Source organism: Chinchilla lanigera, unplaced genomic scaffold, assembly GCF_000276665.1.
Source record: "Chinchilla lanigera isolate Chin_1 unplaced genomic scaffold, ChiLan1.0 scaffold00147, whole genome shotgun sequence".
Classification (NCBI taxonomy): domain Eukaryota; kingdom Metazoa; phylum Chordata; class Mammalia; order Rodentia; family Chinchillidae; genus Chinchilla; species Chinchilla lanigera.
In genome coordinates this window covers 86,414-94,591 of record NW_004955548.1, presented here as the reverse complement: position 1 = coordinate 94,591, position 8,178 = coordinate 86,414, and the positions used below count along the sequence as shown (strand labels likewise).

At 42.5% G+C, this 8,178-nt stretch overlaps 1 protein-coding gene across 1 annotated transcript in view; it reads left to right on the top strand.

Annotated features, from left to right (window-relative positions):
* The first annotated feature begins 7,997 nt into the window (after nt 1–7,997).
* The window catches only part of Tmsb15a (thymosin beta 15a), a 2,196-nt gene continuing 2,015 nt past the window's right edge, over nt 7,998–8,178 (top strand). The window contains 1 exon segment of the mRNA XM_013508517.1: nt 7,998–8,114. The gene's annotated coding sequence lies outside the window, so the exon portion shown is untranslated.

Here is an 8,178-nt window from a genome sequence, read left to right as displayed (position 1 = left end):
AGCCTGCTTGGCCGGCTCCGAGGGCCTGCTCGCCCCACCCGTCAAACCAATGTTTCTTAAATATATGATAAAACCTTCTTCCCACTGATAATAATAAATTCAAATTACAATTACAGTAACATTATATTGACAACAAATATTTGACAAATTGCATTTGATAAGAGGCTAGAAAATTGTCAGTCTTGTGCATTATTAGAGGGATTATAAAATAGTATACCCTCCAAGAAGGTTATTTGCAAATATTTATCAAGATACAAATATACATAGCCATTGACCAGCAATTGTACTTCAAGAACCTATCCAAAAAAAATATTTTTACTTTACAAAACATGATGCATAGATTGACATTCATTGCAGCTTTTCCAGTAGTAAATTATTTTTTAAAAATAGATATTCATCAGTAGAGGGCTGATTAAATAAACTATGATATATCTCCAAGCAATGATATATTATACAACTATTAAAAAGAAAGGATAGATATACTGTAGTTCCCCAATTGTTAGTATTGAAGCTGATCTCTGATAACTCATGCCACATGGAAAAAAAAGACTCATGACAGAAGGAGAGGACTGATGACCACTCTGTTTGCTAAAGGGAAACTGTTTTAAGTACATCAAGAGAACAAAGATGGTCTTACAGAAATCCAAAAGACAGTTTGAGAAAAGTGCACGTCATACTTGAACTGATAGCATTGGGAACTGAGCTGATAGGCAGCACAGAAAATATGCCTATGTTCTGTGGCTGCAAGGCTATGGTTTCCCTTCAAGCCATTCCCCACTCCATTTGCAAAGTCCTTAGCTGACCTGTCAGGATGGTCACATCTACAGCCTAGGTGTAAAGCACTTTGTATATACATTGTCAGTGGTGACTCCCACATTTTCCCCTTTTTTATTATTATTAACAACAGTGGCTTGGAAAACATTGAGCTGAACCTGAGCCAGAGGTCTTCACATAGCTAAGGTTTGTTCTTGAGATTGCATCCTGTGGAACAAATGACATAGAGCAAGCACAAAATTTAAGCAAATACATAATAACAATCCTACAATAATAAATATTACCTGTATGTGAATATTTAGTCCTGAAAACTATTGTGAATGGTGCAGCCAATGGAACTCCTCCTCTAACTGTTCAAACATGCTCTGAGTGAACTGTTGGTGTATGATATTTATTTCATGTGCTAACTGATTATGTAGGGAATCAATGTGTTGCTCCAATGAGATGTTAAAAATACCATGTAGGTGAGATTTCATACCCTCCCAAGTTCTTTTGGTATAGTTAAACAGAAGAGCTGTTACACAGTGCTTAACATACTGCCAATCACATTTTGACTGCAAATGGGCAGCCATAGAGGCCCGCTGTTCCCCTAACCATTCTGCTGCAGGCTCAAGAGCCTGAAATCTAGCCATAATACCTCTGTCAATATCTACTTGTTGTTATAACTCAGCTGTAGCATTAGTGAGTACAAATTCCACTGCAGTAGTGGTGTTGAAGCTGTAAACAAGGGAAATATTAACCATGGTAACTGGTGCAAGTACAGCAGATATTATGAAGACTATTAGAGCGGTGATGTAATGTTTTGGTCTAATCTTTTGTAAAGCCTTAAGCAGTATTTTATACTGTGTTTCTCTGACCAAGTTCTATTCAGATCTATTGACAGCCACACTGCTGCCCTACATTTTAGAACCATAACAAAAGTAGCACTGTGCTGAGATATATCATTATTTGAAATATAATGATATATACAATCACTATACCAGTAAGAAACACTGACAGTAACATTATACCAAGAAGATATAGTTACGGGTGGAGGAACATTGCCCCATAGAAAAACATAAGGATGAGTCGTACAGTTGCAAAGATACATTTTGATCAAAATGAAGGGAATAATTACCTGTACTGTTTGAATATTTTTCATGCAATAGAAGGCAAGTAAGGAAGGGCAGTTCAACCTGCCAACATTGTGCTTGTGGGGGGCTCATATGGACATCACGGTCCATTTGTTGTACAATAGGCCCAGAGAGTCCATGCTCACTCCAGCTGATAGTCTCATTGGAGCAAGTGCCAAAGGCAAATGTCTTGTTCCTGCTACGAAGTGATCCATGTGGCTGCCAACTCAGCACAGTGGCATTGAAAAGGATGCTGGTGTGTGGTTGTTCCGTATGGCATGGTGCCCATTGCACTGAATACTGTTTGTACCTCCAATACCCTTTTGGTTGGCAGATTGGGAAGGGAGGAGGAAGTATAGTTGAATTGTCCTCTCCGTCTTATGTGACATCTGTAGCGACTGCCATCATAAAAGATTGGATGGTTGCGAATTTTTCTTTGGTTTATAATCCAAATATGACTGCAACTTGATTGTGACACAGGATGTGTGATTATGATACACAGTAAAGCAGAATGGAGGGCTTTGAATGAGGAGGGTGAATGTTTCATTTCTCGACAACTGGTACTACTCTGGAGGACCCCTAGTCAGTGGGATCCATACACCTGTTCAAACTGAATCATTATAAGTGAGGAGGGATCTGCATGTCACCAGGTTAAAGCCATGAAAGGAGGAGGATTAAGCACATGAGCCCATTATGTTGTGTTAGGAGATGTGACAGATGCCTTCAAAAGCAGGAGGCCTGTCCCTCAGAAAACACTCACCCTCTAAGCCTGGCATGATACCCACACTTAGATAACCCATGAAGATGCTTATGGGAGAGACTGATGTCACAGTGTCCTGGTTTGATATAGTATATCACGAGCCATTTGATTCACTTTTTAAGTTGGCCCCATGTCCAGGGATTAGCTTGAAGGGTCACCTGCCATCTTCACTGATATGGTGGATCATCAGGGATTTCATCCGGCTAACAGCTGCTTTGCATCCCTCGGAGATGCATGGCCACAGCCCTCTGGTGCTGTTATGGTTTGTGTCTGGTTGTCCCCTCAAAGCCTCACTCAGTCATATGTGGGATGGGCTTTTTGGAGACAGCTGAATCTAGAGTTTGTGACTGGTTGATTGTCTAGTGCTGGAATCAGGGGTGTGAGTGCTACACCTGCCCTAGAGGGTGGTAGCCTGCAATACAATGTAAGGAAGGAAAAGAGGCTTGTTCTTCCCGCTTTTGCTCTTGCTGCTTTTGTTGTCTTCTGATCATGAACAGTTGTTCTTTTGCCATGCCACCCTGCTTTGGAGCCAGCTGATTATGGACTGAAACATCCACAAACTGTGAGCTAAATAAACCTTTCCTTTTTTAAATTTTGGGCATCAGATATTTTGGCTCAGCAATGAGAGAAAAGTAATTAAGATAGGTGGGAACCCACTGGGTTGCATTATCCATAAGCACACAAGCAGATCCCCTCCTCCAGAACTTTACTGGCTAAGGGCCTTCAGGCTGATCAGACATATACTGTTTAATAAGTACCATGCACTGTGGCACAAAGGTGAAAGGGAGAACACGGCACTGGTAAGCGAAAACACCTTCAGAGGAAAGATTTAAAGTTTGGAGTGAAAATATCATGATGAAGGATATTATGTGGTGATTCATATAGGGGCCTTCCCACTTTTTAAATTTATTTAAGTAAGATTTTAACATCCTATATTGATACTGTATGATGACTTGACCTGTGCTGTTATAGAGAATGCCAGTAATATGGATAATGTTTCAATTTTGAAGGAAATTTCTAAACACAGTATTTTAAAATTCTGGATCATTGTCAGTTTTTAGACACTGAGGGGTCCCCATCACAGCAAAGCATGTCAATAGATGTTGAATAGAATTTTGCCATTAATTTTTTGGTGAGCTGTGGCATAGAAGAAACCTGAATAGGTGTCTATGGATACGTATAAATACTTAAAACACCCAAAAGGCATGACTTGGGTGACATCAACCTGCTAGGTATGATTGACCTTATCACCACAACGACTGGAAAAATGGCCCACCATAGGAGGGCAGGCAAAGGAAAATAAATTGCAAATAGTACATTCCTTGATGATATAGGAAGCCTTAGCTTTGGAGAGTTGGAAACAATGGCATAAAGCCAAAGCATTGCAATGATGCAAGTCATGGAATATTCAAGTGTAAGAAAAATCATTAACCACAAAAGAGGATTACAGTAAAGTTGCAGTGGTATCAGTTGCTTCATTGCCTTTGAATAGAAAAACTGGTAGTCCAGTATGTGACTATAGATGAATAATAAAAAAAGGAGCAGAACACTGAGGAATGGCTCTCTGGATGGCAAGAAAATATTGCATATGGATTTTATCAGGGGCATTTTATAGAAAGGAGTCCACTAAGGATGGGCACTGTCAAGGCTGTGTAACTAGAATTAGAGACAATACTAAGCAGTGTGTCAGCTCACAGGGATAAAGCTGTGTTGACTTCGGTGGACTCTGCATGTCATGTAGTCTTATGTGGGAAAGTACGGAGTGAAGGCTGCGTTCCATCAGCAAACCAGGCCAACACTTCTTTACCTATTTTACCAGATCCCTCTGTAAAGACAGTGAATGCTACTTCAATGGGTTTTGCCTTTAATACCAGAGATCGTAAAAACATATGTGAAGAGAGAAACTTTAGTAAGAGTCTCCTGCCATATGACTGTGGATACAGTCACAGAAATCAGCAAGAAATGCTTGCCATTCCAAGCTCCTCATTAATAGCTGAAAAAGAGTATCCTATGGAAAAGGGATGATAATTTCATGGGGATCTACTCCAGTGAGTTGTACACAGCATTGTCATCCTTTGGATACCAACTGTACTGTAAGGAATAAGATAGGATTAATTACCTTGGGGTAACTAGTGGGCAGGAAAAGCCATTCTACAGGAATACTCAGGAACTGAGTATCATATTGAGCTGCAAGACTGGAGAGGGCTGTGATTTGTGTGGAAAAGCATTAAAAATATAATAATAGAGGGTGAAATATGCTGTATAAAAGGTGAGGAGATAGCTGTCTATACTAAACATAACTCATGCTATACCTCGAGTGTTAAGAAATGGGAAGGAGAAGGATCTGTGGACACCTGCAGAGTAGCAATTAGATTGGATAAGGGTGTGTGGGTATGCCCAAGTATGGCCATAGCCAATTAGTATCCCTTAGAAGCTGCACTGAGGAAAGTGTCCATGATAGTGGGATTGTAATAGAGAATTTTAAGGGTTTAATGTATCTTTGACAAATCCCAAATATTTCTGAGGTGGCAAATGCCGAATTTTCTCCAGGGCAATACATAGGCTATGTCTGGATGTTTATGTTATTAGCACACAAATGACTAGCATGTCTGCTGAAGTAAGATATCATCCATATAATGATAGATTAAGGCATGTGGAATTGTTCACAAACTTGAGGAATGGCCTGATGTACCATTATTGGCACATAGTAGGACAGTTTTTCATTCCTTGCAGAAGACATTTCCATTGATATCTAGATAAAGGTTGTTGGTTATTATATATAGGGAATGAAAAAGCAAAATTTACCCTATCTTGAGGGTGTAAAGGAATGGTGAAAAAACAGTCCTTAAAATCAATGATGATTAAGGGCCATCCTTTTGGGATCATGGTTGGCTTTGGGAGACCTATTTGTAATGGTCCTAAAGGTTGTAAGACTATGTTAATGGCCCTGAGGTCTTGAAGTAGCTGCCATTTTCCTGATTTTTTTCTGAGTGGTAAAGATAGGGTGTTCCAGGGGCTAGTAGATGGCTTAATATGCCCAACTTCCAATTGTTCTTGAACCACATTTTGTAAGTGTTTCAGTTCTTGTCTAGATATGGATCACTGTTCCACTCACACTGGACTGTTTGTAATACAAGTTAATTTAATGGGGGAATGTCAGGTGGTATAGCAGAAATAGCAGCCTCTATTGAAAAATGTTGGTTATTCAAGAAGAGGCCCGATTGTTGCAAAGCATCTTTCCCCCACAATGTATAGGGGATTGGAAGGATAAAAGATTTAATAGTTTTTCCATCAGGTTCCTTAGCTGGAAGGATATAAATATTAACCTTTGGGCCACCAACTCCCTCTAATGAATTAGAGGAGGGAGCCTTAAACCAGTCAGAGGGCCCGTGTGAGAGAGATATAATAGTACAGTCAGACCTGGTATCCAATATTCCCATTAAGGAGAGACCTCTTACTGTGGCAGGTCTGATTTTAGTGATGGGAAGCTAGGTCTGATTTTAGCAATGGGAAGCACCTAAAAAACCTCTTCCCTAGTACAATGAAATCCCCCTGTTCCCCTTTCTCTGGGTATAGCCTTACTGGATAAATATGGGATAAGAATAAATTGTGCAATTTGGGTTTGTACAGGCAGTACTTGATAGGTTTTAGATTGTAACGTGACCTGGATTTCCCCACAATAATCAGAATTTATCACTCCTGGTAGTACAAGAACACCCTTGGAAGATCATCCTGATTGACCCAGCAAAAGCCCAATGAAACCCTTAGATATGGGGCTATATATTCCAGTGGGCACCTTATATATTTTATCTGTGTCAGTAAGAATTAACTCATGTTGGACGACAGCATTTGGAACTAGGTCCATAGGCTAGAGTACATAGGCTTGGGAACAGCACAGAAAATGTGTTTACATCTTGCGGCTGCAAGGCTATAGCCTACCTCCCAGTCACACCACACTCCATCTGCAGAGTCCTTAGCTGACCTGTCAGGATGACCACATCTACTGCCTAGATGCAAAGCACTTCATATATACATTTTCAGTACTGACTCCCACAATCTACACCACTATGCATGAGACATATGGAAAATAGGAGGTGCAAGCCGGGCACAGTTGTGCATTCATTTTGCCTCAATGCTCTAATGTTCTGGGTGACCATCCAGAAAATGACCTTGAAATTCCAGTGCTTTCAAGGAACTATTGGATTCTCACTTTTCTCTACCAGCAGACACTGGGCAGTGGTGCTCTCCAAAAATTGTGCTTTATCACGGATCTATTACTTTTATAAGCAGGCACGTCTGAGGGCTGGTGATTTAGCTCAGCTGCACAGCGTCCGCCTGGCAAGAGCGAGATTGTGAGGTCGATTCCCAGTACCGGAAAAAAAAAAAAAACACCAAAAAAACCCAACAACAACAAAAAGAAGTCATAGATAAGCAGGCATGTCTTTTTTAAAATTTTTCTTTTTGTGTGTTTTTGAGACAGGATCTTGCTATGCAGTTCAGGCTGGCCTTGAGCTCACTTTGCAACCCAAGCTGGTCTCGAACTCGCAACGATCCTCCTGCCTCAGCCTCCCCAGTGCTGGGATTACAGGCGTGCGCCACCACGCCCGGCTTACAGGCACGTCTTAATCAGTTTCTTGTGGACCAAGCAAAGTGCGAGGGACTGGGGCTGCAAAAATAAACAGCTTCTGCAGGTTCTCCTATAATTATCCTAAATTGACTTAATGTACGCAGTGGCAGAAAGTGCAAAATGTGACTTTTACAAAGGAACCCACCATTGCCACAGAAATGTCCAGCTGCGCGAGTAAATAAATGACCCTTGAACCACCCACGCTCACCATCCGCAGCACCGGCCAAGAATTAGAGCAGACATCATTGAGTATGGCTGCCAACCACTGGTCATCTCAAGGCAGTTAGGTTCCAATGGCTATGAAATGCCGAGGGTGCCTAAGCAGGGCTTGTTCAGAGTGAATCTTGGAGATCCACATTTTCGTAACAGGGCAAGATATGTCTGTTTATTGCACAGACCCCTAATACAGGGGATGGTTAAGTGTGCTTAGGATGAGGTGAATGTGCACCCTTAAGACTAAAGCAATAGAAGAGGGAGGGAAGGTGAGCTCTCCCAAGGATTCGTCCTAGTCAGAAGGAACGAGGATCGGGCCAATCAGAAAGGGTGGAGCTGCCTGTGTGGGAAGGCCGGGTCTTCAATGGCGTCATCAAGGCGCCTTGCAAGGGGCTGGGGTCTTAAGCGGAGACCTTGGACGCAAATCCTGGAGCTAGCGCGGCTGGGGGTGGGGTGGGGGAGGAGCCCGGCACCGCTGGTCCAATCAGAAAGGGGAGGGGCAGGGCTTGGGGCGGGGCCTGCGACCGGAAGGCGAGCGGCCGGCTTCCGCGCGGGAACGCTGACTTCTGCTGGGGCGAACGGCGGTTTCAGCCCGGGAACCGCGGTGCTGGAGCCTTCAGGCCTCCGGGTGAGGACCTGCGGCCCTGCCGGCGGGGCACGATGGGCGCGGGAGGCCCCGGGCGCGCGCGCCG